Source organism: Meriones unguiculatus, chromosome 10, assembly GCF_030254825.1.
Source record: "Meriones unguiculatus strain TT.TT164.6M chromosome 10, Bangor_MerUng_6.1, whole genome shotgun sequence".
NCBI classification, from domain to species: Eukaryota; Metazoa; Chordata; class Mammalia; order Rodentia; family Muridae; genus Meriones; species Meriones unguiculatus.
The window spans coordinates 43,744,951-43,753,497 of record NC_083358.1 but is presented as its reverse complement, the minus strand read 5'-3'; positions in this window follow the sequence as shown (position 1 = coordinate 43,753,497).

Here is an 8,547-nt window from a genome sequence, read left to right as displayed (position 1 = left end):
CCAGAAGCTTGGGGCCATGAGAACCTCCTACACCCACACATACAGGACATATGTGGGCCCCATTTTTACCTCCCCTCAGCCCTTGCGTGCACACTGCAGGGGGAATGGGGGCCACTCCTGCACTGGTGGTGTATGGATGTTCCTCTACCACACTTTGGCTCTCCCACATTAATCAAGAAGATGACAGAGGCATTTTCTTAATTGAGGGTCCTTCTTCCCATATGACCAGAGCATGAATCAAGTTGACAAAAGAATTAACCGGAACATATACCTTGGTCTTGTGCACAGGAGTTGGCTTTTGCCGTGATATTTTCTTGGGTCCTCTTCTAGCTGCTGAGAAATGTTCTCCCTGGGATTCTTATTGATCCAAAACAGCTTCATTCCCCCAGATCCTGGGGGCCATCACAACAGTGGTGGGCCATGTCTTCACAATGGAGGGGATCTTAACACTCTCCCAGATGGATTTAAAATCCTGAAGAACACCCAAATTATTGGAAAAAATAATCTTGGTGTCCCACACAAAAAAAATATACCAATGAAGTGAAAATAATTTGGCAAAGTAATTGCTTTTTGTAAAAATGGTAGACCAGAACCCAAAAAGCATTAGCGAACATCCAAAACTGCCTCTGTCTTCTACCCCTTAGACAGGTGATAACTTTGTCTCATCTCTGTCTTCTACCCCTTAGACAGGTGATAATTTTGTCTCATCTCATTGGTGGGAGCTAGACTTCACAATGTAATACCATTGGCCAATCAGAAAAAAGAGGAAGGTGGTGAGAAATATAGGTCTCTGTTGGGCTAACTACTTTTGATAGCAACACAAACAAGCAAAGAAAAACCAGTTTCTCACATTCCAGGACTTGACATCCTAAGGCAGGAGAGTTGTCATAAGTTTGAGGCCAGCCTAGGCAACACAAAAAGGCCCTGTCTCAAAAAAGGTAAAGTTTGGGGCTGGAGAAGATGGCTCGGTGAGATATTGTTTGCCTTACAAGCCTGAGTTCAAACCCCACCAAGTAAAATTCAGGATGTATGTGTGCTGTGATCCCAGCGCTGGGAAGAGCGAGTTAGAGGGGCCCCTGGGGCTTGCTGGCAGCAAGAGACCTTATCTCAAAAGACAAGGAGATGACTCCTGAGGCATGACACCTGAAATTGTCCTGTGGCCTCTACACTCACCAGTGGCCTGTACACTCATACACACACATGTGTTGTTGCACACAGTGACACACATGTGCAGACAGATGCTCACACACAGCCACATGTGCAGTCTCTCTTACACACACACATCCACAGTCACACATACATGTGCAGACTCATGCACTCACACACACACACAATTAGCAGTTCTGGCAATGGAAACCAGGGTCTTGGGCTCAGTTCGTGTCCTGATAGCAGCAGTGCCCAGATCTGAGGCTCTCTCAGCTCCGTGTTGGTGTTGCCAGCCCTCTCTCACCAGGCCAGAGCAGAGAGAAACATTTAAACCTGCACCACTGGCCTCTGTAAACAGGAGGCTGGCCAATCTCTTCAGGCTGAGATCCAGCCTAGAGGGTCCTTATCAGTCCCATCAGTGGCTCAGTGTCCTCCCCTTCCTCCTCCATGCTGCCTGCTTTGGTTGCAACAAGCCAGCTGACAGATAGAAGGGTCTGCTCAGAGTCTGGGGAGGTTGGGCTCAGGCCCCAGCTTTTTCCCTTGGCACGGCGAGTCCTCAGTAGGGTAAGGCGGCCTCGCTTGGGGTGATCCAGGATGGGTGGACAGGATTGGGCACCTTTGTGGGCAGCTCCCCACCAGTCACCAGAAAAGGTAACACCAGGGACCGCAGGGACACTCCAGGGACAAAGACTGAAAGACAGTGGGGGACAAACCAGCCTGAAGAATGTGAGGGTCAATCCTAGGCTACCACTAGTGCCTCTAGGCTACCTCCTCACCTCTATCGTTGCTTGCAACTTCTCCTGCACAAGTGACAAAAACTTCCCTTTCCTAGCCAACAGCTCCTCCATCCTGAGTTTTGAGAATGACCTGTCTCTGGGTCCCTTGCGCTTAGGACTCAATCAAATGTAAGTGTGTGTTCTGGTTCCCTGTCACAGGGTCGGCTGTGTGGGCAGGTTTCCCCAGCCTGGCGTCACTCCACTCTTCTCTAGCTCTCCAAACCATCTAATGAACCAAGTGGAGTTCATCTCACCTGCTGCACCCACTCTCCACTTCCTCATCCTTAGTCCACCCTGCCCCAGGGCAGGTGCCAACTCACTCACCCTGGCCTGTGAGGCTGCCCAGGCGGATGCTGGAATTGTTACATATAGGGAAAGCAAGGCCTGGAGCAATCAGCTTCGGCATCCCCACAGGAAGGTCCCCCAAGATGGGACAGGAACTGAAGTCCTCCTGGCAAGGTCTTGTCCATCTCCCCGAGGCCATCCTGGGATTTGTTTTAGGTCAGAATCTGTGTCCTCTGAATTCGCCGTTTCCCTAAGTCAGAGACACCAGGCTCCATCAAGCTGGCTCCCTGTGGGAATTCTAACTCCACCCTGTCTGCCTAGACCCTCCAGCAGAGAAAGTAGAAAAAAGCCCAAGGAAGAAGGGGGGGGGCTTTCAGAAGGGAAAATATTTTGGTTCTCAGGAGGCAAGGAAATTGCCTGATTCCCAACCGATTAGGAGTAATTAACCCTTCGCAAGGCAGTAATTAAGTCTGTGCTGCTGAAGCCGTAATTAGAAGCCCCAGAGGCTCCGCCCCTCCCTAAGCACACCAGAAGGCTTGGGGACAGCCCTGGCTTTCCTAGGAGGCTCGGGTGGCCATCAGTCTGGCCAGGGGCCCCTCAAGTATAGTAGTGTTCCTGGAATCTTCTTTCTCATAGTCCTTTCTAAGGGTGCACAGTACCATTGGGGACCATGAAGGCTAGGCTGGGGTCTGCCATGAGGTTTGTTTTTTTTTTTTTTTTTTTGAAACAGGGTTTCACTGTGAATTCAAGATTCTCCTGCCTCAGCTTTGTCAGTGAAGAGAACACTGTTCCACCACATCTGGTCTGAGGATATTTTCATCTGGCTGAAAGGTTTCCCACTCTAGCTCCATGCTGAGGTAAAGAAGGCGGCCACACTGGCTCCCTCAGGGGAGATAAATGGTAACAGAGGTTCAGGGCTCAGAGAGGAAATGAGACCAGACACCCACCCTGCTGTGCAGGCTGTCTGAGGTGGGGCATGCCTGGGCCTGTACTGACCGCGTATCAAGAAGAAAGCCAGGCATAGGCCTCAGAGCCAAAATGGCTGTGCAGAGCCTGGAGTCTGCCAGGAAGGGGGCCAAGAGGACAAGGACAGGATGGTGATGGCCAGGCCCATCACACAGATCCTGGTTGACTAATTGGGGTTAATAGGGTCATAGAAGCCAGGCTCTGTCACCCACCAGCTACAGAGTAAATTCAAGGCCGGTCTGGGGAATTTACTGAGGGACTGGTTTCTAAGCAAAAGGAAGACTGAGCAGTACCACTCAAACACAGGCAGCTGTAGGCTCAATCCGCAGTAACATGCAAGAAGGAAATGTTTTTATTTTATCTTTTGAAGGGCAAGCAAGGTTGAGGACTGGAGTAGGAGCTTCTTGGTGTGGAAGAGGACTAGAAATGTACGAGCACACGCACAAACCTGTGCTTTTTAAATTCTATCTATCTGTTGTCTGTCTGTCTGTCTGTCTGTCTGAGACAGGATCTCATTATGTCGTCAAGGCTGCCCTGGGAAATGCACCTGCCCCATGCTTTATAATTTTACTTTTTTTGAGACATGGTCTCAATATGTAGTCCTGGCTGTCCTGGAGCTCACAATACTCATTGCCTCTATGTGAGTCACAGTGCCTGGCGGCATCCTACCTTTAAAGACAGGGTCTCAGATAACCCAGAACAATCCAAATTTACTGTGTAGCTAAGGATGGCCCTAGACTCTGCTCCTCCTGCCTCTGCAATCTCATCTAGCTTCACAAAAATTCGTGGTCAGAGCCCTGCACAGTGACACACGTCTCTGATCCCCGCACACAGGGAGGCAGAGGCAGGCGGATTGCTGTGAGTTTAGGGCCAGACTGGTCTGCAAAGTGAATCCAGGATTCACAGAGAAAACCTGTCTCAACAAAACAAAACACACAAAAAAATTGTGGTCAGAGACAAAGAGCAGTAACTAGGCATGTCTGTGAGCCAGGATCCTTTCTGTGGGTGGCATGGCAGCGGATAGTGGGTGAGCCACAGCTCCTGTCTCAGTGTGAGGCTTATTCTTATCCAGGTCAAATTTCGGCCCAAAGGGGGTTTTGGCACCACCCCATGTCCTCCTCTCAGCTCTGGCTACCCTGATCTCTCTAAAAATAATTTATCAGCTGCCCCATGAGATGGCCCAGAGGGTAAAGCCAAACCAGACGACCTGAGTTGGAGCTGCAGAACTGCATGGTAGAAGGAGGGAAGCAGCTCCTGTGAACTGTCTCTAATCTCCACATATGTGCCACAGCATGTGTGCTGTCGCGTGTGCACACACACAAGATAAATAGCACCCTGGGTTAAAGAAATCAGCTCTGAGCTTTTCATTCTTTCAGGGGACTCCAGTTCCGTTCCCGGCACTCTCCTGGCAGACCTTGACACCCGTAACTCAGTTCCAGGGCATCTGACACCCTCTTCTGACCTCAGAGGGCACCAGGCATGTGCTGTGCTGTGCACATGTGCAAGAACAGTTGTGGACATAAGGTAAGTCTAAAAGAGGCACAAAGGGGGAGAGGCCTGTAGCTTCAAGCTTTTTTTTGCCCTGGGGCCTTTGCACTTGCCACATCTAACTGGAAAACCCTAACAGCCCCCCCCCCGTGTGTGTGTGTGTGTGTGTTGGCACCTGGAGCTTCTTGTATGCTTATGGGGTTAGCTCAGAGCTTTCTGTTTCCCAGACCTCCTCACAAGCCGCATCTCCTTGGAGCCCTCTTTGATTCATGGTCCTGCTGTCGGCCTTCTCCTCAGGACACTTGCTGCAGCCAGCAATCGCCTTGTCCGTTCCCTGTTGTCCTCCTGCCCCGACCCCATCCTCATGGGACAGGAGCCCTGGCAGGTTTAAACGGTCTCTTCCCTGTCTCTGACCCCAGACCAGGAAAAGCACTGTGGCGCTCAGCAAACGTCTGTTGCATGAATACGTGGTCAAATTCTGGCCGAGAAAAGCGTCCTTTGCAGGAGAATTTAATAAACGTGAGCTGTTTCTAAAACTACTCCTGGGGATGGGGGAGGGTGCGCCCTGGGTGGGGAGGAAGGTGGCGGTGACCCACTTTCCGCAAGCGGCGCTCGCACCTCCACTTGGCGGCCCACAGGTGGCGCTCGCTCCCCGCGCTGCCTCTGCGGTACTGTAACTAATGCTGAATATGTGAGTGAGTGTGAGTGTATGTGTGTGTGTGTGTGTGTGTGTGTGTGTGTGTGTGTGTGTGTGCGCGCGTGTGTGTGCGCGCGCGCGCGCACCCGCCCCTCTAGATTTCGACTTTTCAGAGCCCACCGCCTGCTTGGGAAGCTTTTTGATTCTGTGTGAGGTGAAGGTGAGGGTGCCCCTCCCACTAGCTAAGTCCCCCAACTTCCGTATATGGGTAGGTCTTCCTAGAGGTAGGTCTTCCTATTAAACTTAAACTGGCCACCTGGCCACGGCTGCCGCAGGGGTAGAGGTAGGGCTAGGAGCACATTCACAGTATGGATGAATGAATCTATTTACGGAGTAACTGAGGCTCAGGAGCCACGTGACTTGCTCAGGTTCATAAGCCAGAAGAAAGGATGACCTCGCATGTGTCAGCCTGGTAACCTGAGTTCAAAACCCTGAACCCACATAAAGGAAGGAGGGAACTGATTACACAGAGCTGTCTTCTAGCCTCCAGAGTGCCCTATGGCCCCCTCCCTTGAGTAATACATTAGAAAGGCAGACAGGTCTCTGAGTTCGAGCCCTGCCTGGTGTATACTGGGAGGTCAGGACCGCCAGGGCTGCACAACAAAACAAAACAAAACAAAACAAAACCCTGTAGGCTGGTCTGTGGCTGGGTTGGCAGAGGGCTTTCCTGGCATGCACGCTGCTCTGGGTTGGATCCCCAGCAGTGCATAAAACCAGACACTCGGCTCTAACCTGCCACAGGCACTCAGAGAAGGTCGAAACAGAATCCGGCTTCAAGGCCATCGGGGGCTACGTGAAACCTGTCTCATAAAATAAAATTAACAGTTTAAAGCTGGGGTGTGGCCCGGTGGTGGAGTACTTCCTGAGCATGCAGAATTAGGTTCTGGGTTCAATCCCTAGCCCTTCCCCCTCAAAGAGCCTTGGCAAAGCCGGCTCGGAGGAAGTGGAGCCCAGATTACCAGAGGCCTCTTCCAGGTGGGCTACACTCTTGTGGAGACACATCAGCCTCCAGTACCCCATCTCCACCCTGAGGAGTCCTTGCCCCAACTCCCAGCCCTTCCAGCTCAGTGCTCTGTGGTGTCTGGCTCCGCTGGGCTGAGGCCCCTGAGGCCCCCGAGGCCTTGTTTGAGGGAGAGCTTCCGGCAATGTGAGGAGGCTGTGTGGTCACTGCAGCTGGATCCCAACACTACCTCTGTCTCCAAAGCCCCTCTTGCTGAGCTGTGACTGTCCTACTCCGAGTCCCCGCCCCACAGGGTACAGGAGGGAAACTGAGACCCAAGGAGGCCTTTGAGGAAGAGCAGCCAGAAAAAGGGAGAGAATGCCCATCCAGATGCACACAGGACATTGTGGACTGGTGTGTGCCTTTACCAGGTTGGAGACCAGGCCGGGATTCAAGAATGGGGGCGGGGGACAAGTGCCTGATTTGGCGGCGATTCCAGAAGGCTTTTGGCGAAGAGGAGCTAATGTCTAGGGACACCTGGGAAGCCACTGGGCGCCTACACCAAGTACCTGCTGTGGGATGGCGCTGGGCTGCGTGCCCACCTACTAACTTCGCCAGAGGTCTGCCCTTGCAGGGGTTGATTCCTGAACTTCCGGCTTGGAGTGGGTGCACTCAAACGGTTGAATGTCCCGAATAGAGCATGCCCAGAGCACGTGCTACCCTTGGCCGTGGCCGTCCAGAGGCCTCTGTAGACACAGTGAGCCCACTACCCTTGCCTAACCGGCTGGCTGCGGCCTGCCGTGTGTATGTTCGGTGCGCCCGTGTGTTTGTCTGCCTTCATGTGTTTACATCGGATTTTTCTGGCCCGAGTGAGTGTGTCTGTCTTTGTTTATCCTTCTGCTCTGTCTCCATGAATGTGCAGGAAACTTCTGTTTTCAGTCGGGGGCCAGAGAAATAGCTTACTGCTACGCGTGCCAAGATGGATTGGAAGTGATTTCCTCCTGAATTCCCCAGGGTCAGAGCAGAAGGTTCAGAAGGTTCCTGCCTGAAGCCAGTTCAGACGAAGATGTCTCTTTCAATGCTCAGGAAAGAAATTGGTGCACAGGGTGGCTGGAGAGGGGCAGGCAGAAACAGGGGATGTCTGCTGTAAACAACAGCATGCAGAGGACACTACCTCATTCATGAGCTGGGTGCCCACACCGTCACCTGCGCTCACAGCCGGGGACAGAGCTGTGTTACCCAGGCTTCTCAGGAGAAGCAAACCCGATGGACTAAATCTAGAGCTATATTAAAGGAATTGATTTGAGTGGCTTACGGGCTGTGGTCTGCCTAGCCCAACAACAGCTATCTCCTAACAGAAAGTCCAAGAATCCCATAGCTGTTCTGCCCGCAAGGCTGGATGTCTCAGCTGGCCTTACGTGTAGGCCGGAATCCTGAGGAAGTGAGCGCCAGGATCAGTGAAGCAATGAAATCTCAGTGAGGACAGGCAGGAGAAGAGCAAGAGCGCCTTCTTCCGTTCCTTTATACAGGCTGCCACCAGAGGGTGTGGCTCAGATTTAAGGTTGATCTAATAATAAAAAAAAATTTCTTCACAGGTACACCCAACAGCTTGGGTTTTACTTAATTCCTGACGTAATTAGGTTGACCACTAAGGTTATCCATCAAATGATAGTGAATTGCAGGCTGGCCTGGGCCACAGAGTACCTATGTCAAAAAAAAAATATATATTTTTTTTAATTTATAAATTGCATTTGATTTTCTTTTGAGAGAAGGTCCCACTCTGCAGCCTGGGAAGGCCTGAGATTCTCCAAGGCGCCCAATATGGCTGTGACCTGTGGTCCCCCTCCTTCTCAGCTTGCCACGTGCTGACCTGAGCCACCACACCAGCCTATAAACAGAAAACAAGACTTCCAGGGCCTACAGAGATGACTCAGGAGTGAAGAGCACTGGCTGCCCTTAGAGAGGACGCAAGTTCCATTCCCAGCAACCCTATGAAGGCTCACGGCTCAGCTCCAATTCAAAGACAAACAACAGTTTCTGGCCTCTGCCAAAATATTTTAATTTATTCTAATTTTTAAAAATTATGCACATATGTGTGAATGCATGTGTTTGTGTGTGTCCACATGGGTTTGTGTATATCAGTGTAAGTGCCAAGAGATGCCAGAAGAGGAGTCTTATCCCCTGGAGCTGGAGTTACAGGAGATTGCCAGCTCAGAGGTGTTGGGAACTACCTCCTGTCTTCTGCAAGA